General features: G+C 37.0%; 1 pseudogene; it reads left to right on the forward strand.

Moving 5' to 3' along the window:
- Positions 1-23279: 23279 nt before the first annotated feature.
- Positions 23280-24306, forward strand: LOC140520479 (activator of 90 kDa heat shock protein ATPase homolog 1 pseudogene; annotated as a pseudogene).
- Positions 24307-26571: the final 2265 nt, after the last annotated feature.

The raw sequence follows: 26571 nt of genomic DNA on the forward strand, positions 1-26571 counted from the left end.
ACTGGGTTAATTGAGAAATTGAGGCATTATACTCCACCGCACCATATGGCCCCCAGGAAGTATAAGTCAAGGATGCATTTTAATCAGTTAATTAATCAATCCACACATATTCATTAAATAACCACTGTGTGCCAAGAATTATTCTAGGTGCTAGCGATACAAGTAAAAAAGATAAAACAACCCTTATTCATGATGAGTTTATACTGTAATCAGCAAGAAAAAAATATACGTTCACATAAGCACATATCAGCGTATATATGGTATACATTTATAAAGTTATGTAACAAATATAAAGTGAACAGATATAAATATAAAGTAGGTAGAGAGGGAGAACACTAACAGCTGAGGATTTAGGAAATGTTTCATGGAGAAGATGATGCTTCAACTGCTTCTTAAAGGAACAGATGAAAGAAGGCAGGCAGGAAGGAGGGAAGGAAAGATCTATTAAGCACTTTCTATGTGTCAGATAATGTGGTAAGTACTTTACAAATATTATTTCATCAGTGTTATTTGGGAAACTGAGGTAGCTCGAAGTTTTATGATTTGTCTAGTCCTAGTTAGTATCTCCACGAGGTAATGGCGATGTATTCTGGGTATATGGTATGCTCAGTGCAGAGGCAAAGCGATGAGTGATAGTGTGAGAAAGGAGAGGCCAGCTGAGTTGAGTGTCTGAGTATGGGAAACGGATTAATCATCAGGGATCCTAGAAAGATAGTTTGAGCCAAGTTGAGAAAGGCATTAAAATCTCAGCAATAGAGTTTCTGTTTTGTCTTAGAGGCAATAAAAAACCACTGGTTCTTGATTAAGTGGGAGAGTTACAAGGTCAGATCAGCCCTTAAGGAAAGTTACTTTGGTACTCCGGGTAGAATGAAGAGGGTTGGGGAGGGACTTGAAGCAGGGGGACCAGAGAGGAGGCATTAACAGTGCAGGTGAGAAGCAATGAGGGTTTGAGCTAAGGTGAGCTATGAGAAGGATGTGAGGGCTATAAAATTAGAAAGAATAAGATTTGATGACTGGATGTATTTGACGAGGCAGAGGGAGGAGACTGATAAAAGTCGTATTTACAGGCTTGGAAGTCTGGAAAGATAGAGTTGCCTTGTCAACAATCATATGTTAAATATGATGTGCCAGGCACTGAACTAAAAGCTGGGGATTCAAATATAGCAAACATGATAAAGAAAACAAATTTAAATGTCTTTGCCCTTAAGAAGCTTACATCCTATGAAGAGGAGTTTTGCTCAGTGGTTTCCTATGGAGTTTTGCACATTTGTCTGGATCTCCTGCTCTTAGTTTATTCTTTTCCTCAACTCCCGGATTTCTACCATTTTAGAATGTTTTCTTTGATTTGACACCCTAAGACGAAGGACAGACTACCCTCTGGTTTCTTCGTGGCCTCTGACATTCTGATCTCATTCATGTGTATCCAGCTGCTTTGGGATCAGGCATGATATGTTGCCCCACATCACTGCAGAATTGTTTTAGCTCACACTCTTTTCAGAGAGATCACGGATGAATAGAGCAGGACAGTAAAGTAAACACCACGAAACCGAATCACTCATGCAGAACCCTGTAAAATAAAACATTTTTCTGAGCACAGCTGGGCCCTGGGAACATTTGAAATTGCTTCTATTTAGTTCCAGGAATCTTCTTTGAAAGAATATACACTGCTCTGGATTTCAGTATGAGAAAAGAGCTAATGCACTCTATAGTACTTCTAACCCAGTTGTCTGATCTCTGAGTCACACTCTGCATGGCATGTCAAACTCAAATGGAAATTGGGCCCATGAATCTGTACATAAGGATCTCTGTGGGTGTGTGCTGGCTTTCTTTTAAAATGTAACATTTTCTATGCACCCATATATGTGTAGCAACAATTTTTGTAATGGCTAAGAATTGGAAATAAAATCAATGGCAATCCATGGGGGGATTGGCTAAATAGGTTGGTATACATGAATGGAATGGGACCTTACTGGACTATAAGAAATTATGTGAGTGATGAATACAGAGAAACCTGGAAAAACTAGATGAACTGATATAGAGGCAAGTCAGCAGAGCCAATAAAAAATAGACACAGTAACAACGGAAATGGAAAGAAAGACACATGAAAATTCTGAAGGAACTGTAACAAAATTATAAACATCAAGTGAGACTCAAATGAAGAGATATAAGACATCCTTCGTGGAGATGGGAAGTCCACAGTTATACTTTGCACATGTTGTCAGACTTTTTTAACTTATTAATCAGTTTTACTGCTTTTTTTTCTCAAAAAAGTACTATTTATCATATGGGATAGTGCTATGGGAGGGGGAGGGGATAGGGGAACTGGGGATAACAGAGATGATGTACAAAATAGAAGACACCAATAAAAACTTCTTTTTAAAAAAATGTAATGTTGCCTCTTGGGGAATGGATGCTGTTAGTCTCATAGCCCTGAGGGACCCCATTCCAACCTGAGCCCAGTCCAGGTTCCTTGCATTGAGGGCCTCTGCCCCTACCCTACCCTATTACCTTTGGATTGAGATTGCAAAGTTAAATACTCTTCCCCCCCAAAATGTTATCTCTATTCTATTGTATTTTAGTTATCAAAATATCAAATATTTCTTATTAAATATGAAATCTTTCTTAATTACATTGTAATCTGGTGCTGGCTTTAGTCAGGTTTGTTGAAGGTAACCTATTTGAGTCCTCGCCTCTACATGACATCCAGAATAGTCTTTTTCATTTATTCACTTTATACAGGTTTCTTCCTGATCAAGAATCTTTAGTGGTTTCCTTAGCTGTTTAGATGAGGACTAGTTTCTCCCTAAAATACTGAGTTTCCCAACCTCTTGGCCTTTGAAATCTCCTCACTTTCTAATTCAGGCCCTTATCACATAGTCCTTCTCACCTGGTCTGTTATAATAGCCTAGTTGATCTCCCTACCTCCAGTTTCTCCCTTCTTCAATCCATCCTTTCCACAATGGTCAAGTGGATAATGTATTTTACCACACAACCATCACAGATTTTATGCCATTTTTGTCTGTGTGAAAAAGTGGGGTGTGACCATTATGTGAAACCTTAAAAAACAAAATTATGCCAATATTATTTAAAAATCATTTATTATTAAACTGCTTTTATGTAAGATTAGAATGCAGGGAATATTTGTGGATATGGAATAAACTTTTGAAGATACGTCTTATATCCCATGACTTTCTCATGACTGCTTTGCCAGCCTGTTCCCTTTGTGCCTGTGGCTCTTCATTGGGTCAAGTGACAATACCATTAATACTGCAGTGCTCTAAACAAATGACACATCTGGTTTTGGCTTTGGAAATATACTGACAATGTGTGTTCGCTGAGAATTGCAGACTCCAGGCTCTCAATGCACAAGAGATAACTGTACATCCACATGACACTGGTGAATACATTCCTGCTCTGTTTACCTTTTAAGTGGCATGATGAACAGATCTATATACTGTAACAATTATGTGAAGAAAGCTTTTAAATCATCTTTCTATTGAAAAAACCCAACAGGGCACAACCATTATATGGTGGCGATGACTATATGGTCAGATACTTCTTATAGCATAAATCTGATGATATTACGCCCCTGTTCAAGAAGATTCAGGGGCTTCCACTATCTCCAGGATAAAACTCAATCTTCTCCATTTGGCCTTTGAAACCCTTTACAATCCTACTCCAATGACTCTTCTCCGCTTGTTTCATATTTCTCCCTCTTACACATTGCGTATTACAGCCACACTGGCATCTTCGCTGTTCTCTGTACATGACAGTCTGTCCTCTATATCTGAGTCTTTGCCAAGGTCTATGAATGGAATGTACTTGCTCACTATGTCCTTTGCTTGGGATATCTAGCTCTGTCATTCTATCCAAGCAATCCCAAGTACGTGAGGTCTTTCCAGACCCATGCCCTCCAAATTGGGAGCATGTTGTCCCTTGAAATTATTTTGAATTTACTTTGAATGTTCATTGCATTTACTTTTATCTCCCAATAATACAGAAAGTGCTTGAGTGCAAGAGTTGTTTTATGTTTGTCTTCATTTCCCTTGTAGTTGGCATAGAGCCAGTGATTGAAAAATGCCTATTGATTGATTGTGAACATGTCATTTTCCCTCAGTAGAATACAAATAGTTTGAGGGCCTGGATTGCTTCCTTTTGTGATTTTGTATCGCCAACCCCTGGCACAGAGTAAGTGCTTAATAGATGCTTATTCAACTGGCTGCATTTAAATGCCTCACTACCCGCCATTCCCCAAGTCATCTGCTCCTTCTGTTCCTAGACAGCTGAACACTGGAGAAAAAACAAAGTTTCAGCAGTTTCACCTCCAACAATTTCATGGGACACAGCCAGAGCTGGTTGGCTATTTTTGCCTCTTGACAAACCTAAATTATATTTTTCAACTTCTTATCTTATTTTCTATTATGCCCCTTCTAAATCTTTTCTTCAGTCCCCCCCCTCCACCAAAACAAAACAAAACAAAAGAAAACAAAACAAATAACAACTTATATCAGTTGACCTTGGATCAAACTTTAATGATAGGATTGTATTGATCTAAAGCCAGATTTCTCATCTTGAGCCTTCTCAACATGATTACCTACTCTTTCTTCCCTCTGTTCTTTAGAAGGGGTGTCAGGATCTCTTGCTAAGGCTGATGCCTATGTTGTTAAGTCATTTTTCAGTCATGTCCTACTCTTCATGACCCCATTTTGGGTTCTCTTGGCACAGATACTAGAGTGGTTTACCATTTGCTTCTCCAGTTCATTTTGCAGATGAGGAAACTGAGGCAAACTGGGTTAAGTGACTTGCCAAGGGTTACGTAGCTAGTAAGTGTCTGAGGCTAGATTTGAACTTTCAAAGTAGAGTCTTCCTGACTTCAGTCCCAGCGCTCTATCCACTTGTACCTCCTCTTCATTCTAATTTCCACCTGCATGGAAGAACAGAGGAAATGAACACTAATTGAACACCTACAATCTGCCAGGCATTGTGTTGAGCTCTTTACAAACATTATCTCATTTGATCATCACAACAACCTTGGCATCCACATGGTTTTTTAAACTTCTTTTACATTTGTGGAAATTGAGGCAGACATAGGTTAAGTGACTTACCCAAGCTCACACAGCTAGCATCTGAGTCCATATCTGAATTTATCTTCCCCAGCTCTTTGTCCACTGCATCGCCTAGCTGCCTCTAATGATGACACATTAATTTTTCCTCCCCAGTAATGAATGGTAGACTATGAATGTGGGATGCTTCATATGGTTCCAGAAAAGCTCATTGAATTAGTTTCTTTTGAGTATTTTTTTTTCTTTTTACAAGGGACAATTTTATGATGGGGAGTTATGAGAAAGTGATCATAATGGCAGAAATAATCAGTAAATTACTTTTTAAAAGTTTTCTATGCCCCCCTATATTTCCTCACATCTTTCTCACTACAGCCTCTTTAAATTAGACTTCCACTCCCAATACACTATTGAAATTGCTCTCCCTAATTATCCCCCAATAAGTAAGAGGCAAAGACTCAAGTCAGATCAAATGGTAGCACAAATCCCACCTGTAACACTGACTACCTGGGTGACCTTGGACAATTCCCTTCTCTTCCCTGGATTTCATCTTCATCCTCCACAAACTCAGAGGTTGCATCGGTTGATCTCTGATGTTCCTTCCAAGATGAGATCTCCCATCCTAGATATTGTTGCTGTTTTTAATCTGGGAGGGACGTTAGTGGTCATCTAATCTAACCTCGTAGTTTTTCAGATGGGGAAGCTATCTCACTCGATGACATTCCAAACAGCAACAAAAACAACACAATTACAACAGCAACAAGATGTTGACATTTGTCCGTGACATTTGACAAATGACAATTTCAATGTCAAACACTCAGAAATAGCCTCATAGTGAATTGTTACTAATGGGGGAATGCTATTATTGTTCATTATTTCTAAGTCATCACAGCATGCCACCATGATTGTTTGCCACTTCTCACCTTATTCCTTTGTTTAGATACATGGTATTGGGAGAAAAACAAGGCATGAGTCATTGCATGGCATATAATTAAAGCCCTAGAAAGGAATTTAAGGATTCTGTAGTCACAGAACCACTGAGTTGGATGGGACACCAGAGATCGGTTAATCCAGTTTATCATCGAAAAAGAAATCCTTCCGTGATGTATCTACTTTGCTTCTTCATCGCTATTTGCTAGTTTCCCCAACTTCTTTCAAGTTCCACATGACCCAAAGTGGTCCTTGAACTAATCAAAATCCCACTGTTTATGGGAACCCTTTCCCAATTCACCTTAATTTAATGCTGTGCCTTCTCTCTGTTGATTATTTCCTATCAATCCCCATCCATACCTTGTTCATACATAATTATTTTCTTGTTTTCTCCTCCATTGAACTATGAGCTCTGTTTGGTCAGGGCTGTCTTTTTCCGTGTCCCTTCTCAAAGATTAGCACATAGTAGGTGCTTCATAAATATTGATCGACCAACTTAGCACATGTGCTACATAGTAAATGTTTATCGACTGACTGTTTTTTTAAGTTGCTTTCATTTGCACCAGATCTATATCTAACTATGTATCTCTCTATTGACATACATATCCTTTCCATCTGTCTTCATTCCCTTTGGGATAATAGCAATATCATATTATTGGGTCAGAAAGTATGCAAAGATTAAGGACTTTGGGGACATAGCTCCAAATTGCTTTCCAGAATGACTTCACCAGTTCCCAGCACCACCAATACTGCATTACAGTTCCTGTCAACCCACAGCCATTTCAACAACGGCCATTTCTTTTCATAGTTTCTGCTCATCTGGCATGGCTACAATAGAACTTCAAGGTTGTTTTAATTTGCATTTATCTTTTGTTAGTTTGTTTTGGATTTTTCTATTCAAATGAGCATGAATAGTTTGCATATTTTTCCTTTGAAAACTACCTATTTACACTTTTTGACCATTGAACTATTAGGGAATTTCTTGTTTTTTTTTTTTCAGGTTGTTCTTCCCATTCCTCCATGCTGGCACTCAGCCAAATAATCTATAGATCATGTGAGATTTTATAAACATGCTGCTGACACTTTAGCTTACTGAGAAAAGGGAAAATGAAAACCGAAGTTGCATAACTGGAATTTCATGTGAATAAAGGTATTGAAACATGATATGCACTTTTAGAAATTTGCATTGCCCTGACCTGAAAGTCACTAGCTTTGTGTTACACTATCTACTGACCACAAATAGAATGTAATTTGATGAAGTAAGAAATCCTGGGGACTCAGACTAATTATGACTAGCTATATGGAAGACTATTATAACTCACACAAACTATTACATTAACCTAATTTATCTCCATCCACCCAACCATCCTCCCCCTGCTACTATCCTCCAAGAAGCTGCCAAACTGATCATCATAAAACATGAATCTACTTGTGTTATTTTCCAGCTGAAGAAGCATCAGCATCTCCCAATTGCCTGTAAATTTAAATACTTGTGTTAAGCATTTATAATTTCTTGCAGCTGAATGAGGAGGAATTAAAATTAAATGGAGATTCTCTGAATAGGATCTTCATTGTGAAACTACTATGTCTTAGAGTCCCATGCTCTACAGGGTAGTGTGAGGGCTAATAGCATTGAATGACTTTTCCCTTAAAGTGCTTCAAATCTAGCATTATACACAGGAAGACACTAAAATTAGAGGGAGTTTTGAATGGACAGGAATCTGGGTAGTGACACAATGAGGTCCCAAGTACAATGAAAACTAATTGGCTTTGGAAAGAGATTATCTGTTGTTTGTTCTTTGTTCTCAAAGAGTTCCATGATATCAGGAAGGTGATATCTTGATTTGTAAGTGAGTTGGATTTAAGTGAGGGAGAGCTGTGCAAAGTCACCAGCCTCACTTTCTCCTCTGGAATCATCTGAGCACAGTGGCAAGACATAGATCAACATGAGTGGAGAAACAAAAAAAAACAAGAGAGAGAAAATAGTATGCTTTGATCTGCATTCAGACTACATAGTTCTTTCTCTAGATGTGGATAGTATTTTCCATCATGAGTCTTTTGGAATTGTCTTAGAACTTTGCATTGCTGAGAAGAGCTAAGTGTATCAAAGTTTCTCTTTGCACAATGTTACTGTTCTGTGTACAATGTTCTCCTGGTTCTGCTCACTTCATTCAGTATCAGTTCATATAAGTCTTTTGAGGTTTTTCTGGTCTGTCTGCCCATCCCTTCTTACAGTACAATAATATTGCATTACATTTTTTTTTTTTTTTACCACAACTTGTTCAGCCATTCCCCTATTGATGGATATCCCTTCCATTTCCAATTTTTACCAATACTAAAAGAGTTGCTAAAAATACTTTTGCACACAAAGGTCCTTTTCCCTTTCTCATGATTACTTTGAGACACAGATGAAATAATGGAATTGCTGGATCAAAGAGTATGCCGTTTTATAGCCCTTTGAGCATAGTTCCAAATTACTCTTTGAAATGGTTGGATCAGTTTATAGCTCCACCAACAATACATTAGTATTCCAATTTCCTCTCGTCTTCTCCAATATTTGTCATTTTCCTGTTTTGTCATGTTAGTTAATCTAATAGGTGTGAGGTGATGTTTCAGAGTTGTTTTGATACTCATTGCTCTGATCAATAGTGATTTAGAGTATGTTTTCATATGCCTAGGGATAGCTTTAATTTATTCATCCAAAAACTACCTATTCATATCCTTTAACCATTTAACAATTGGGAAGTAATTTGTATTCTTATAGATTTGACTCAGTTCTGTAAACATTTTAGGGACGACACATTTATCAGAGACACTGACTGTGAAAATTGTTTCCCAGTTTTCTGTTTCCCTTCTGATCTTGGTTACATTGGCTTTATTTGTGCAAAACCTTTTTAAAATTTAATATAATCAGTACTATCCATTTTGCATTTCATAATATTCTCTATCCCTTGTTTTGTCATAAATTATTCTTTCTCCATAGATCTGACAGGTAAACTATTGCTTGTTCTCCTAATTTGCTTATAATATCATCCACCTTTTCCATCTAAATCGTTTACTCATTTTGACCTTATTTTGGTATATGACGTAAGGTGTTGGTCTATGCATACTTTCTGCCATACTGTTTTCCAGTTTTCCAAGCAGCTTTTAATCAAATAATGAACTCTTATTCCAGAAGCTGGAGTCTTTTGGTTTATCATACAGTAGATTATACAGATATCAACTACTGTGTCTTGAGTGCCTACCTAATTCCACGAATCGATCACTCTATTTCTGAGCCAAGTACCAAGTAGTTTTGATGATTGCTGCTTTGTAATACAGTTTTAGATCTGATATGGCTAGGTCACCTTACCTTGTGTTTCTTTTCATTAATTTGATAATCAGGATCTTTTTTTAGATGAATTTTATTTTTTTCTAGTTCTTAAAAATAATTTTTTGGTAGTTTGATTGATTTGGCACTCAATAAGTAAATTAATTTAGGTAGAATCATCATTTTTGTTATATTAGCCTGGCCTACCCATGAGCAACTGTTAGTTTTCCAATTATTTTGATCTGACTTTACTGGTGTGAAGTGTTTTGTAATTATGTTCATACACTTTCTGGGTTTGTGTTGGCAGGAAGACTCCCAAATGTTTTATGTTGTCTGCTGTTACTTTAAATGGAATTTCTCTTTTTATCTCTTGATGCTTGGTTTTGTTAGCAATATACATATATATACATATACATATATATGCTGATGATTTATGCGGGTTTATTTTATATCCTGAAATTATTATCCTGTTAATTATTTTAAATAGTTTTTATTCGATTCCCTAGGATTCTCAAAGTAACCATCATACAATCTACAGAGTGATAATTTTGCGCTTTTTCTTGCCTGTTCTAATTCCTTCAATTTCTTTTTCTTCTCTTAAAGTTAACAAATCTAGTACAATATTGAATTGGCATCCTTGTTTCACCCCTGATCTTACTGGAAATGCCTCTGGCTTATCTCCCTTACATATAATGCTTGCTGATGGTTTTAAATAGGTGCTCCTTACCATTTTAAGGAAAACTCCATCAAATTCTTTGCTCTCCAGTGTTTTTAAGAGTTATTGGTTGTTGTATTTTATCAAAAAACTTTTTCTGCCTCTTGGGATAAGCAAATTATTTCTGTTAATGTTGTTACTGATATGGTCAATCATGCTGATCATTTTCCCTAAAACTGAAGCAGCTATATATTCTTGCTTTAAATCCCCCCTGGTCATAGTTTATTATCCTTGTGATAAGTTGCTGTGATCTCATTGTTAATACTTTGTTAAAATTTTTGCATCTATATTCATTAGGGAAATTGGCCTCTAATTTTCCTTCTCTTTTTGACTCTCCCCAGTTTAAGTATTAGCATCATATCTATATCATAAGGAAAAAAATGACAAATTCCATCTTTGCTTATTTTTTCAAATGTTTTATATCGTATTGATGAATTGTTATTGATAGAATTCACTTGCAAACCCATCTGGTCCTAGAGATTTTTTTCTTGGGGTTATTTAACTATTTTATTTCCTCTTCTGTTAATCTGGAAATTTATATTTTTTGTAAATATTCATCAATTTCACTAAGCTTGTCAGATTTATTTGCATATAGTTGGGCAAAATATTTTCTAATTATTCTTTTAATTTCCTCTTTATTGGGGGTGAATTCACCCTTTCATTTTTGATACTAGCAATTTGGTTTTCTTCTTGATTTTTTAAAATCAAATTGATGACAAATTCATCTATTTTATTGTTTTCTTCATAAAAGTAGCTCTTAGTTTTATTTATTAGTTCAATAGATTTCTTAATTTCAATTAAATTAATTTCTCTTTAAATTTTCAGAATTTCTAATTTGATATTTAATTGGAGATTCTTAATTTGTTCTTTTTTCCATACTTTTTAGTTGTATACCCAATTCATTGATCTCTTTCTCTATTTTATTTATGTAAGCATTTAGAAGCATAAGACTTCCTCTAAGGGTTGCTTTGGCAGCATGCCATATGTTTTGGTATGTTGCTTCATTATTGGCATTCCCTTGGATGAAGTTATCACTTGTTTCTATGATTTGCTGTTTGACCCACTTATTCTCTAGCATGAGATTATTTAATTTCCAACTAATTTTTAGTCTATCTTTCCATAGTCTTTTATTGCATGTAATTTTTATTGGATCATGATATGAAAAGGATTCATTTAATATGTCTGCCTTTCTGCCTTGAACTGTGAGGATTGTATGCCCTAGTACATGGTCAGTTTTTGTATAGGTGCCATGTATTGCTGAGAAAAAGGCAGATTTCTTTCTACCCCTATTCAACTTTATCCAGAGGTCTATCACATCTAACTTTCCTAAAATTCTCTTCACTTCAACTTCTTTCTACTTATGTGGTTAGATCTATCTAGTTGTGAGATGGGGGTGGTGAGAGTGAGGTCCTCCATTAGTACAGTTTTGCTTTTTTATATATTTCTGTAACTCACTTAACTTCTCATCTAAGATTCTAGATGCTATACCACTTGGGGCATATATGTTTAGTATTGATATTGCTTTATTTTCTATGGTAACTTTTAGCAGGATGTATTTTCTGTCTTCATCACTTTTAGTGAGAACTATTTTTGCTTTTACTTTGTCTTCCCTTCTGATCCTGGTTACATTGGATTTATTTGTGCAAATGATCAGGAGATCACTATTGTTACCATCCTTCTCCTTTTTCTTTTCCATCTTATCCTCCTCCTCCCTCTCCCTTCCTCCTCCTCTTCCTCCTCCTCTTTCTTCTTCTTCTTCTTCTTCTTCTTCTTCTTCTTCTTCTTCTTCTTCTTCTTCTTCTTCTTCTTCTTCTTCTTCTTCTTCTTCTTCTTCTTCCTCTTCTTTTTTGATGGATAATTGATTCATGGTTGTGATCCAAACTGCTTTTCCTTCCTTTGCCTTCATATCCCAGGCCCTGTAATCTTTTAATGTAGAAGCTGCTACGTCTCAAATAATCCCAACTGTGGTTCCATGGTGTTGAAATTGTTTCTTTCTGGATGTTTGCAGTATTTTCTCCTTGACTTGATAATTTGGCCACAATATTCCTCGGGTTTTTCATTTTTGGGTCTCTTTCAGAAGGTGAGTGGTAGATTTTTTTCAATGACTATTGAAAGATCTAGGACTTTAGAACAGCTTTCCTTGATAATTTCTGGAAAGATGTTATCCAGATTATTTTTTTTCTTGTGGTTTTCAGATAGACCAATAATTCTTAAATTATCTCTCCTGGATCTGTTTTTCAGATTAGTTATTTTTTTTCCAAAGAGATCATTTGTATTTTATTCATTATTTCATTCTTTTCATTTTGCTTGATTGATTTTAGATGTCTCATAGAGTCACCAATTTCCATTTCAACAATTCTATTGTTTTTAGTGTAATATATTGTCCATCTCTAAAGGAGGTAGAATTGTGGTATATTTTCTAACTTTATTCATTCATCCATTTGTTTGTTTTCAGTTTTCTACAATCACTTCCTTAAGTCTTAGATTTTCTCCTCCTCCTTCCCCCCCCCCCATACTCCCCAAGATGGTATGAAATCTTACATGGGTTCTACACAGACATTTTATTAAACACATTTTCACATTAGTCCTGCTGCATAAAAGAATTAAAACGAATGGGAGAAACCATGAGAAAAATCCAAACAAAATAAAACACATAACAAGAGAAAATATTCTGCCTCATTCTGTGTTGCAGTTTCATAGTTATTTCACTAGATGTGGATGACATTTTGCTTCAGTAGTACTAAGGGAAGGTTTTAGGTCCTTGAACTGCTGTGAGAGGCTATGTTTACCAGAAAATTCCTCATGCAATGTGGCTATTACTGTGTACAATGATCCCCTGGTTCTACTCCTTTCACTCAGCATCAGTTCATATAAGTCCTTTCAGACCTCTCTGAAGTCTTCCTGTTCATCATTTCTTATAGCAAAATATTATTCCATTACATTCATATACCACAACTTGTTCAGCCATTCCCCAGTTGATGGGCATCCCCTAGGTTTCCAGTGCCTGGCCACCACAAAGAGAGCTGCTATAAATATTTTTGTATATGAGGGACCCTTTCCCATTTTTATATTCTCTTTGGGATATGGTCCTAGAAGCAATATTGCTGAGTCAAAAGGTATGCACATTTTTGTAACCCTTTGGGCATAGTTCTAAATTGCTCTCCAGAATGGTTGGATCAGCTCACAGCTCCACCAACAATGAATTAGTGTTCCAACTCTCCCAGATCTTCTCCAACATTTATCATCTTCTTGTTCTATCATGTTAGACAATCTGATAGATGTGATATGGTATCTCAGAGTTGTTTTGATTTGCATCTCTCTAATCAATAGTGATTTAGTGTACTTTTTCACATAACTATGGATTCAATTTCTTTTTCCGAGGTGGAGTTATTTAAGCATTCAACTTCCTCTTCTGTTAATCCGGGATACACACACACACACACACACACACACACACACACATTTAAATATTCATTCATCTCATTTAGATTGTCAAATTTATAGGCATACAATTGGGCAAAGTAATTTCTAATTATTGCTTTAATTTCTTCCTCATTGAAGGTGAGTTCACCCTTTTCATTTTTGATACCGTTAATTTGTTTTTTTAAATCAAATTGACTAAAGGTTGTTTTTTTATAAGACCAAATATTAGTTTTATTTATTAGTTCAATAGTTTTCTTAATTTCAATATTATTAATCTCTCCTCTGGCTTTCAGTATTTCTAACATGGTATTTACTTGGAGATTTTCAATTTGTTATTTTTCAATTTTTTTCACACATATGCCCAATTCACTGATATCTTTTTTTCTATTTTATTCATGCAGGCATTCAATGATATAAAGTTTCCTCTAAAATTGTTTTTGTAGCATCTCATACGTTTTGACAGGTTGTCTCATTATTGTCATCCTATTGAATGAAATTTTTGATTGTTTCTATGATTTGTTGTTTAACCCACTCATTCTTTAGCATTAGATTATTTAGTTTCCAATTAATTTTCCATCTATTGTTCCATGACCTTTTATTACATATAATTATATTGCATTATAATCTGTGAAGGATGCATTGATTATCTCTGCCTTTCTTCATTGAACTGTGAGGTTTTTATGCCCTAGTACATGATCAATTTTTGTCTATGTGCCCTGTACCATAGAGAGAAAGATATATTCCTTTCTATTCCCATTCATTTTTCTCCAGAAATCTATCATATCTACCTTATCCAGAGTTCTATTCACCTCCTTAACTTCTTTCTTGTTTATTTTGAGGTTAGACTTATCAAGTTCAGAGAAGGGGAGACTGAGATTCCCCCCACTAGTATAGTTTTGATTTCTATTTATTCCTGTAGCTACCTTAATTTTTCCTCTAAGAATTTGGATGCTATACCACTTGGTGCATGTGTGTTTAGTAATAATATTGCTTCAATGTCTATGATGCCTATGGATAGAATTTCCTTCCTTCTCTCTTTTGATTAAATCTACTGCTTTTGCTTTGTCTGAGATGAGAATTGGTACCCCTACTTTTTTTTTTTACGTGAGCTGAACTATAATATATTCTGCTCCAACCTTTTACCTTTACTTTGTGTATCCCCCTGTTTCAAATGTATTTCCATTCTGCTATCCTCCTCCATTTTATGGGAGAGTTCTTCCCATTCACATTCACAGTTACAATTACTATCTGTGTCTTTCCCTACATCCTATTTTCCCCCATTTATGCTTTTGGTTCTCCCTTCTCCCTTCCCATCCACAATAGTTAATTTTTGATCACTGCCTCCCTCAGTCTTCCCTCCCTTCATTCAGTCCCCATCCATTTATTTCCCCTTTTCCCTTAGTACTTCTCCTCTACCTTTTAGCCTTCCCTCCTTTTTTCCCCTTTCCCCTCCTTCTGCCTGTAGGATAAGTTAGATTTCTATACTTAACTGAGTTCATTGTTCCCTCTTTGAACCAAATCAGATGAAAATAAATCTCAAACAGTACCCATTTCTCTCCCCTCTTTCTCTCTACTGTAATACATCTTTGTGCCTCTTTCTGTGATGTAATTTACATTTTTCTGCCTCCTCTTTTTCACATTTCCTGTTATAATCCCTTTGTGCCCTTAAGTCTTCAACTCTTCCAAGAATGCTATTTAGGCTTGAGACTAGTTCATATTTCCTTTTGAGATTTAAGATGGGAGTGCATTCTCAGTGCTGACCTCTTTTGTATTTGTGTTTTGGTTTTTGTCCCCATAGTAAGATTCTATGGACTTTTCTGGTTTGCTTCTTGCTCATAATTATTGTCTTTTTCCTGGCTTTTAAAGTGGTTCTCTACTTCTGGGGCACAGGAGGCTATGTCCCCTGATTCTTTTTCTGAGAACTTGAGACTTTGTGTGTTGTGGCTTCTGGTTCTTTCTGTTAGAAGGTATAATGCTGTAGCTTACCTGATGCTGAGCTGGCTGGTGTACCAAGGTAGAGGCCAGGTGAAGTCTTTCTGAGTTTCCCTGGAGTTACCCTGTAGTTTGCTGCTTTAAGTGCATGAGAGGGGTGATCTGGCTGCCAGAGGTCTCCTCTTCTGAGATAGAGCACGGGAAGGCTCAGTAGTTGGTGAATCCCATCTGTGCTAGTGTCTTCCTGATTGCCCTGGATGTCATAAGGCATGCCTGGGGTGCTGGTGTTGGTATTTATGGACTCCACATGCTCAGGCTGAGGATCTCCTCCTGGTTTGCTGAGGTGAGGCTGTCTGGAACAGCTCTGGTCCTTCACTGGTCCCCTTCAGCCATAGCAAGAGGGTGTTTCCTTAATGATTTTTCTAGACTCTCGAGACAGGAGACTGTTTAGCCCCTTGGCTGATCCCACTATTCCAGGATTTTTTCTGGGGAAATATTTTCTGGGTTTTTCAAGGTCAACAAGGAGAGAAGGAGAGCACTTACAAATCACTCCACCATCTTGGCTCCTGGAAGGTCAAATAGATGACTTACAGAAATTTAATCTTCAGGTTGATAGTCTTAGGAGTGGCTATTACCAGCAACCCTGTACTTCTCTCTCATTCAGTTCCACTGGACTCCTATCTTGGCCTGATATGTATGAGGATCCACACTGCTGCTCCTGCTTTAGCCCCCAGCACTCTGCTGTGCAGAATCTGTGCTGGTGCAGCCTGAATGTTCTGAGCTCCCCAGTCCCATATAACAGATCATTTCTGTAGACCTTCTCAGCAGTCCTTGACTGGAAATCTGCCATACTCTGTCTCCTAGTGGATCTTGCTACTCTAAAATTTGTTCAGATTCTCTTTTTAGAAGTATCTAAAGGAATTTGTGTTAGTGCTTAGGTGAGTATGTGCTCTAACTCTGCCATCTTGGCTCTGCCCATCTGCAATTCTAATTTTTAAGGAATTGTTTCTTCATTTTGCTTTGTACCCCCTTTTTAATTTGTCCAATTCTACTTTTTCAGGTGTTGTTTCTTCAGTGGATTTTTGTACTTCCTTTTATTCATTTGGTCACTTCTACTTTTTAAGGAGCTGCTTTCTTCAGTGAATTTTTTTTACATTTGGCTAATTGTATTTTGAAAGTAATTGTTTTCTACATTCAATTTTTGTCCTTCCTTTTCCAAGCTGTTGGCTTTCTCTTGTGTACCTCTTATTTTTCCCTCATTTTTTCCTCTACTCTTTTTATTTGACTTTTAAAATCATTTTTGAGCTCTTCCAAGAAGGCTTTTTGAACTTAAAACCAGTTCATATTCCTCATTCATGTTTTAGATGTAAATATATTGTCAATGTTTTCTTCTTCTGAGTTTGTGTTATGATCTTCCCTGTCCCCATAAAAAAAATCTATGGTTAGTGGGGGGGGCGGGGTTTGCTCATCTTGTTTGCTTGTCTCTTGGCTTTTAAAGTTGAACTCTGCTTCTGGGGTACAAGGGGCACTATCCCAAGTTTCTTGTGCTGGGGGAAAGGGGCCTGGTCACTAGATTTTTGTGCTGGGGTCTCAGGTGATGGCCAGTGGAGTTTGGCAGTTTACCTGGTGCTGGGCTGTGGTTCTAGTAGTGGTGTCTTGCATGTACTGAGTCCAGGTGACTTTTTATTTATTTCCCTAGGGCTGTGCTGAATCACAGGGAGGCTGCTAGAGGATGGCTGCCCACATGGAATTACACTGAAGCATGGGGTGGTCCCCTGCTGGATGATGCCTGCCCACTCAGGGCTGTGATGATGTATGACATGGTTCTCTGAATAGGAGTCCAGCAGTTTTCCTTCCTATGCTAACTATGTGGGCGGCTGGGAGGCCCTGGTGTTGTTGTTCACCTACTCCCTTGCTCTAGAACTCATGATCTCCTACTGGTTTGTTGAGATGGAGCCTGCTGATGATTTGCTGGGATACCTTTTGCCCTGGACTTTACTCCCTTTACCTGAGTGACACAGACCTTATTTGTTGATCTAAATTTCCTGTATCAAAAGGCTGCTCCACTTCATTTTTCCACTGGCTCTGCTCTTCCAGTATCCATTCTAGAGTGCTGTGTTACAGCTGTTTAGGGATAAGAATGGGAAAGGGACAACAGTCTACTACTTACTCTGCCATCTTGGCTCTCAGAAGTCTGAAGCTTTTAATCTACTTTTTATTTTTTTCAACTTCAAGAGTTACTTTAAAATTTTAGGCTGGCGTCTTTCTGAGATGTATCCCATCTTGTAATTTTGTGTCCAATAAGTTGGTAATATGAGCATACATGGGCAACTGACTCAGGAAATATCAGAAGTTTCCTCATCTACTGTGTCATGATCTGTATGTGTATATGTGTGTATGTGTGTGAGAGAGACAGAAAGACAGTCAGAGAGAGACTCAGAGAGATAGAAAAAGAGAGAGTCAAAGAAAGATAACAAGGGAGCAGGGAAGAGAAGGAAAAAGAAGAAAAGAAGGAGAAAGGGAAGAGACAGACATAGTTAGCTTAACTTCTGAATCCATTCTTTCTCATCCAGAATTCATGATATATACTCATAAAACTTCCATGTAGTCTTCAAGTTCTTGGCCTCTTTTAAATTTTATACTTCAGGCTCATTTTCCACCATGTATTTTACCATTTTGCTCTATGTCTACCCTTGCATTAAAGACAACAAATCTGAAAGAAATAAATAACACACATAATATAATTTATATTTATAAACTATATTTATTTTTTTAATATGGGAGGTGTTATTAAGTTGCTTGGGGCAGCTAGGTGGCACCAATGATAGAATTACAACATAGAGGCAAGAAGACCTGATTTCAAATCCAGCCTGAGACATCTATTAGTTATGTGACCCTAGGCAAGTCATTTAACTGTGCTTACCTCAGTTTCTTCATCTGTAAAAATGTTCTGGAGAAGGATATTGAAAACCACTCTAGTATCTGTGTCAAGAAAACCCCAAAAAGGTGTCATGAAGAGTTGGATATGACTGAACTACAAATAAATTGTTCATAAAATTCTTATCTCTTCACCCCTTGAAATAGATATTATCACCTAAGCTTCAATTGCTTTCATAGTAATTTTTTTTCCAAGTCACAATAAAAAAACACTCTAGTGTGGGGTGAGCAAATACCCCATGGAATTGTTTCTTATTGGTTTTAAATGCATGATAAAGTCAACTTGACCAAGCCCTTCATTTACCTCTCCACAAAGGAGAGTTGTTAGTTCTACTTTTCCTTTATCTTTTGATTTCAGTTAGAGTAAGAATGTCAATATTTATATAAATCATTTCCTTTCTAAGTAAGTGTATGTGTTGGTCACTGGACAAAGAGTTTGCATTCAGACTATCAACATTTAAGCAAATGTTGATCAAGGAGTTAAAGTAACATACTTACTATTCTAAGACCTCTGCTTGCTTTTCTTCTACCTTGTTGTGGTTACTAAAAAAACACACGGTTGAGAGACATTTTTTTTACTGTTATTGGTTTCATAGGTTAGAATAGCAAGGAAATAGTCACTGACTGGCCATTCAAATAGGGTTGAAGTGGTATATACAATGCATATTCAAGATGATCCTTGGAAAGGGGCATAAACATTCACCAGGGTACATCAATTAATCAATCAATCAGTCAGTCAGTCAAAATGCATTTGTTAAGCTAATCCAAAGCACTACAGCATTGCTGAGGTTTCAGAGATAAACATGATCCATTTCCTAGCCTCAAGAAACTTCCATTCTTCTGGAAGAGATAACATTTATTTACACACATGTACACACATATAATATGCATATTTGCAAATACAAACATACACACATGTGCATATACACACATGTATGCACATATATACACACATACATGTATAATATATATGTTATATATATATATTATGAAGATGGAGGGATATTTGACGCATGAGTTTTTGTTTGCAGATGACTGTGCACTCAGTGCTGCCTAAGATGGACTAAATATGAATCAATTTTCTGGTGCCTGTACTAATTTGAGCTTAACAATTAGCACCAAGAAAATAGTCTGGAATTCAAACTCTACTATAGGGAGTGTAGCTCCAATGGGCTGGCCACGTTGTTCAAATGTCAAATGTAAGTTTGCCTAAAAGACTATTTTATGGAGAACTCACATAAGACAAGCACTCGTATGGAGGTCAGAAGAAGTGATACAAGACACTTTCAAGGTCCATCTGAAGAACTTTGGAATCAGTTGTTGCGGCATAGGAGACACTGGTACAGGACCACCTGGTATGGCTTGCTAGCATCAGAGAATGTACTATGATTTATGAGCAAAACAGAATTGCAGGGGCTCAAAAGAAATGTGAGATGCACAAATTGGAATCATCTTGACTCTAAATATGCATATGGACTATTTGTGCTCAAGTTGTGGTAGAGCATTCTGAGCTCATATTGGTCTGATCAGCCGCAGCTGGACACACCTTAACTTGACTGCAGCATAGTGATGTTATTTTGTTCTTCTTTGGGAATGAAGGCAACAACTACCTGTCATTACATATACACACATGTATGTACACATATACCATAAATACAAAAAAATACACGTTTGCAAATATGTAATGAATACATATGCCTGCACACTATATGCATGTGTACACATATAACACAGTATATTTTCATATGCAGGTGGTACACATATAATATAAATGTACATATAATGTGTATATTACATTATACATACATTTATGCATGTTTATAGTACCTTCTAGCATAGTAAAAACTGTTTCAGTCCTTGTTGTATTATAATAGCATTTGAGAACTCAGGGTCACTTTCATGCCACTGTGAAAAAGGGTAGAACTTTGTGGAGAGGCAACTTTACTTTCTCATCAAAAATCCTAGTAAACATTGTTGAACAGATCATTAGAAATTCACAATTGAGGAAAAAACAATAATCTGGTATCTATAACTTTGCTTTTTAACATTTTGATAACTATATTTACATACAATTACTTTTCTTTTTAATATTGCAAATGTTAAATGTCATTTGTAATATGGTTCAGTGTTGGTGGAGTCCATAGACTTCACTAGACTGCTTAAGGAGTGCATGTCACAATAACCCTATATATAGAATAACATGAGTGAAAAAGAAGATGGAAATAAATGAATCAATAAATTAATTCAAATGAATATTGATTATGAATGTTTTCTAGTATTGCCAATTCAATCACTGAGACCAGTGTACTATTTCTAGGGCTCAAGTGAGAGTTGGATAGCCAGACTGAAAAGTTTCAGAGACTAAAAAGACCTACTAAGAGAGAGCAAATAGTCATGGAATATTCCAGTTAGGTGATATGATCAAGGGGTAGAATATCTGAGGATTATTTTAGTAAGCAACCATAATATATCAGAATACCTTATTAAATAATGTTCAAAACGTCTAATAGAGGGAGAGTATGTCCCTAAAAATGTCCGACACACAATATCAAAATAATGTCTTGGCCCATGGTAATCAAACTTCCAGGAATCAAGAATACAGTCAGTAAATTGTGGAGATCCAGCCAAAGGGGATGAAGTATAGAAGTAACTTTAAAGTAATTAGAAGGATTGGGGACAGACCCCAGGTCTGGATCTACTTGTGGATATGATAGGGTACCAGAAAGATATATAGGTACAGGCAGCAAAACAAGGAACCAGTTATTGGGCTGAGATGGACATTAGATCCTTGGTCACAATGAGCAGGCTAAGAGCAGAGGGCTATGCTTCGAGATTAGGAGAAAGCTTTGAGAGATTAATAGTAGGTCAATATGTTGATGCATTTTCTTCAAATGGATATTTCCTACAAAGGATGACTTCAAAGCAGGCGATGAGTTATAGAGTGACAGAGAGGCAAATTGAAAAGAACCCTGATGGAGCATCAACATTCACAGAAGACAGCAACAAAAATGTAAGCAGAAAGGGCACATAGAAACAAACTTGGCAATTATCATATTAACATTACATTTTAATATACTCTTCTTTTAAAAACAAATGACATAAAATACAGTTTCATATGCAGTCTTCTTCGTGTTGTTGCTGTCCTTTTTGTGTTTGGATGGCCACATTTGTCAGTGATGGTTAAGTTTATAATAAAAAAAGAGAATGTTTAAACACAAATAGCCACAAGAAGAAAAAGAAAATGACTGAAGAAGTTGATAAGATCCTTTAAACCAAATCAACATATTTGTGATAAAATGTAGCTTTGATGCCAAAGTAGGAATTGTGCAGGATGGCAAAGAGGTGATCCAGTTGTTGGAGGAAGAGAAAGGGGCCAATAGCACGTAGACTAATGAGAAACCTCAAATTTGTAGGTCTTGAATGACTTAAAAGGAGAGGTGAGAAGCACTGTGAGGACCCAATGGCGTCACAACAAAAGGAATTATGTTGATTCTTGTTGCCAGACAGGAAGTGACTACTTGCAGATGTGTAGTCATAACAGAGTCATGAAGCATGCACTAATTAGAGTCAAGTTCAAACTCAAGGTAAATTTAAAAGAAAGGATAATAATATAAAACTCTACTCTGGAAAACTATTGTAGCCATCACGTTGAAACTGGAACTCACTAATTTTCTCCTTCTCAAATTACCATTTATATTCTCATCAATTTGTATGGCGTGCTTCCACAGAGCAATATAAAGTTCCTTGAGATCAGGCACCGTTTGTTGTTGTTGTTGTTTGAACCCACAGTGCCCAGCACAATGGAATACACATAGTAGAAGATTAATAAATTCTTGATAGAAGTTAGATACAGAGTCATGGAGACATGGGTTAATATATACCCTACTTAACCTTTCCATTGGGACAGCTAAAGTGAATCAGTGGACAGAGCACTGGTTTTGGAATCAGGAAGAAAAAAATAGATAGCAAAGGAAATAAAAGGAAAATATTGCATTGGTTTGGATGAAACTGAACTTAGTTAACAATTTGTTGATGGTAGGAAATATAAGATGGAAAAAATGGCAGAAATACTGAACTTTATTATATCAATGTCCTGTCTGATGGTCTCCAATATGGAATAATCATGATAAGCCCCAAAAGCTTCAGCCAATAAAAGTTATCAGTTTCTCTTAAATGACATCAAGGTTTATTCAAAACAGTTTCCTTTGGGAATAAATGGGGTTGGGAGGAAGAAAAATTCACTATTAAACAGATGAGAATGTTTATGTGCAGATGATTACACTGTGGCAGATGATTAATCCATTGAGTCAGTCAATCAGCCCATAAATATGGGTTATGCGTGGAAATCAACAATGATTTAAATATAAAATCACTAAATAAAAATACATATGCATACACACAAGCACACACACACACACAAGCACACACACACATATATATAGTTATTAATACAAGATTGATTAAGGGAGGGGGCACTAGCTATTAGGGAGATCTGAATAGGTTTCATGTAGTTCATGGCTCTTAAAGTTTCATGCATCTTAAGGTAAGGGAGATACTCTGTGAAATGAAGGGGAGTAAAGAGTGGATTCCATGTATGTAAGGCAGCCAGGATGGTGGTGCAAAAAATAAAGATGGGATAGTTTGAATAAGAAAAAATTTTTAAAAAAGACTTTTTGTCAGACTGAGGGATGTAGGAGGCACAATAAGGTTGAGAAGATAGATGAAGACAGGTTATGAAAAGATTTAAGAATGGAGAGGGAGCAAAAAGTATTTATTAAGCACCTACATATTCCAAGCACTGTACTAAACTTTACAAATATCTGATTTGATGGAGTTGTCTTTAAAATTCAAACAGATGAGTTTGTATTTTTTCCTAGAAGCAGTAGGATACCATTAGAGGTGATAGGATAGGGAAGTCACATTCTCTATTCTTAACCTAAGGAAGATTAGATTGGCAACAATCCAAGACCAGATGGCCAAGCGGGGTGATGATGACCCATGCTGGATCATGGAGGAGAGGACAGATGCTACTAACGTCAATAGCTGGCACTAGACTGAGAGAGATACTTCAAGCTGGCCCACTGATGAGCTGAAAAATCCCTGTTTCTGGCAATCCAAGTGCAAGGTGAAGAGGGCAACTGTGATGTGACAGAACTGAGCAAGCTTGATGGAGAGGTATCAATCAACAATTGCAAAGGCGAACTCATCTTCTTCTATGAGAGGACCATCAAACTGAACTGGACAGGTACTTCTAAGTCAGGAGTGAAATACAATGGGCATGTGGAGAACCTCAACTTGTCAGAGGAAAATGACATCAATGAAGTGGAGGTTAATGTGAATCTTGCCAAAGACGAGCCTGACACAACTCTGTTGGCCTTCATAAAGAAAGAAGGTGTGACAAAAATCTGAGATGCAGTAGAAATTTATGTCAGGACTCTTAAAAACAGAATTCACACAGGACATGATCTTACCTACTCTGAATAATAAGACAATAGATCCAGCCCCTCCCCCTGCCTCCAGCTGCCAGTGAAAACTAAGGAGTCCAAAGTCAAACCTTGTACTTTGAAAGTCACTCTAAAACCGCTAATGTCAAGATCCCTACCTGCAAAATTGTTCTGAAGGCTTTCTTAACATCACCAGAGGAGTTCTTCATGGTGTTTGTCACCCAGGAGATGGTTCAGGCCTTTACCCATACTTCTGCTGTGTTAGAAGAAGATAAAGGGGGAAAGTTCCACTTGCTGGATGGCAATGTCGCTGGGGAGTTAATAGATCTGGTCCCCAAAAACAAGACTGTGATGAAATGGAGGTTTAAGTCTTGGTCCGATGGACACTTTGCTTTCATTGCCTTAATTTTTATTGACAAATATGGAGAGACAGATCTTTGCACGGAGGTCAAAGGCATCCCATCACTAGAGGAGGAACAGACAAGACAGGGCTGGCAGCAGTACTACTTTGAAAACATCAAACAGACCTTTGACTATGACACACATTTATTGTAACGTTAACCCCCGTAGAGCCATGGCCCACCCAGAAACTCAGTCTAGCTCTCTACTGTCCAGCAGTTGTGACTGGCGGGATTGCACCATCCCAACCACTGCTGTGGGGCTCAGACTCCCTTCACATTCATATATCATAGATTTGTGCATGTTTTCTTCTGGGCAGGATCAGATAGTGAATTCTCTTTTGTGGGTATGTACACTAAATAAACATAAGTTTAAAAAAATGTGTGTAGGTTAGACTCGAGATAGGAAGTTACTTGAGACCAGAAGGTCAATGAGGAAGCTGTTACAATACTATAGGCAGGATACAATGAAGGCTCAAACTAAGGTGGTCAATGAGTGAGTGAAGAAGGACAAGTCTAATGCAAGTTTTGTGGAGGTAGAAATAGCAAAGTTTGACAAATGATTGGCAGTGTAGGGAGAGTGAGAGTGAGGAGTCCAGGATTATGGCTTGGTTTTGAATCTACAACATTAGAATTATGTGAGTTAAAGCTCTATATTTACATAGCTGTGACTCAGGAACATAGAAATGATAGTTAAATCCATGGGAGATGATCAATTTGCCAACAAAGAGATGAAGGCATAGATGTTTGTAGGGAACATCCACAGTTAGGGGGAGATGATATGGATGATAAACCGGGAAAGGAGATGAGGAAACAGTGGTGAGATGGATTGGAAGAGAAGAGAAGTAGAGTCAGCAATATCATAGAAAGCCAGAGAGGAGTGAGCCTCTAGGAAGAGAATATGGTCAAATCAACAGTAGGCATTTACTAAGAGTGTATTAAATGCCAATCATTGCAATGAGCACTTAGAATTCCAAATGTAGTAGAAAGGAAGAGAAGGACAAGAGAATGTCAGATTTAGCAGCTGAAGGATCCAATTTGGAAACTTTGGAGAGAAAAATTTGGGTGGTTGATAAGGTTGGAAGCCATATTGCAAAGGGTTGAAGACTGAGTGAAAGAAGTAAAGCCAGTGAGTGTAGACAGCTTTTTCAAGGTGTTTGGTTGATAAGGGGAGGAAAAACATAGGCCATTATCTATGAGGGTTAATAGAGTCTAGAAAATGCCTTTTGTAACGATGGGGAAGACTTCGACATGTCTGAAAGGTGGTACGGAAGGATTCAATAGATAGGGAAAGGTTGAAGATTTGAGAAAGTGGGCATGACTGAGAACATAACCTACTGTCAAAGATGGTATTGAATGGATATAAATGCAAGAAGTGTTACTTTTTTTAGACTGAAGAAAAGGAGAAGAGAGTGGGCAGAAGATGTCAAGGAGTTTGGAGATAAGAATGGGAGAAGAGAGAGCTGATGTAGAAGGACTTCAGTTCTCTCACTAATGTAATATGCAAGATCCTCAACTGGTAGAGGAGAATGAAGAAAGAATGGTACACATGAGGAAGGAAGATCAGTGTGGAACAGCTTTGATAGAGACTGAGCTAGGGAATCAATCAGGGAAGAAAAACTCTACATTGCTGCATTAATATTGATGAGGTCTGAGCAGAGTCTGATACAAAAATCTTTTATCACCTCTTTTATTTTGAGCAATGCTAATTTGTAATAGGAGGCTAATATTTCACATGGAGGTAGTTAGGGGTCAGTAGATAAAGCACTGGTAGTGGAGTTAGAAAGAAATGAGTTCAAATACAGCCTCAGAGACTTACCAGCTGTATGACCCTGGACAAGTTACATAGCCTATTTACCTTAATCCATCAGAGAAGCAAATGGCAGATCACTCCAGTATCCTTATCAAGAAGACTCCATGGACAGTACAGCACACAGGATCACAAAGAGTTGGACACAACTAAACAACAACAATTTTAATATAGTTAAGATGAAATATGACCTTATAGTCATTCTCATTTCATTCCCCCTTACTAGATTTGACGTAGTTCTTAGTCTAGCCTATAGACATATTTTTGACCACTACTTTGTTGTTATTTGATAATTTGATGAATATGGAATTTGTGACTTTTTCTGAGTCATTGATAAGAACAATGAAGTCATACAGGTGCAAGGGCAGGTCCCTGGAACACTCCACTAATAGTTATTGACTTTGAACTATTAATAACTAACTATTTAGTCTGACCTTTCAACCAATTCTGTATTGAATTAAATGTCATTTCTTCAGGCTCACATTTTCTCTTAGTCACCTCAGAGATGCCATGAGATTCTTTGTCATATACTTTGCTAAAATCTAGATGCATTTTACAAATAATGTTCCTCTAAACAGTTTGCCTGGTAACCCTATTAAAATCCACAAATCA

This window comes from Notamacropus eugenii, chromosome 1 (genome assembly GCF_028372415.1).
Source record: "Notamacropus eugenii isolate mMacEug1 chromosome 1, mMacEug1.pri_v2, whole genome shotgun sequence".
In the NCBI taxonomy this organism is placed as follows: Eukaryota; Metazoa; Chordata; class Mammalia; order Diprotodontia; family Macropodidae; genus Notamacropus; species Notamacropus eugenii.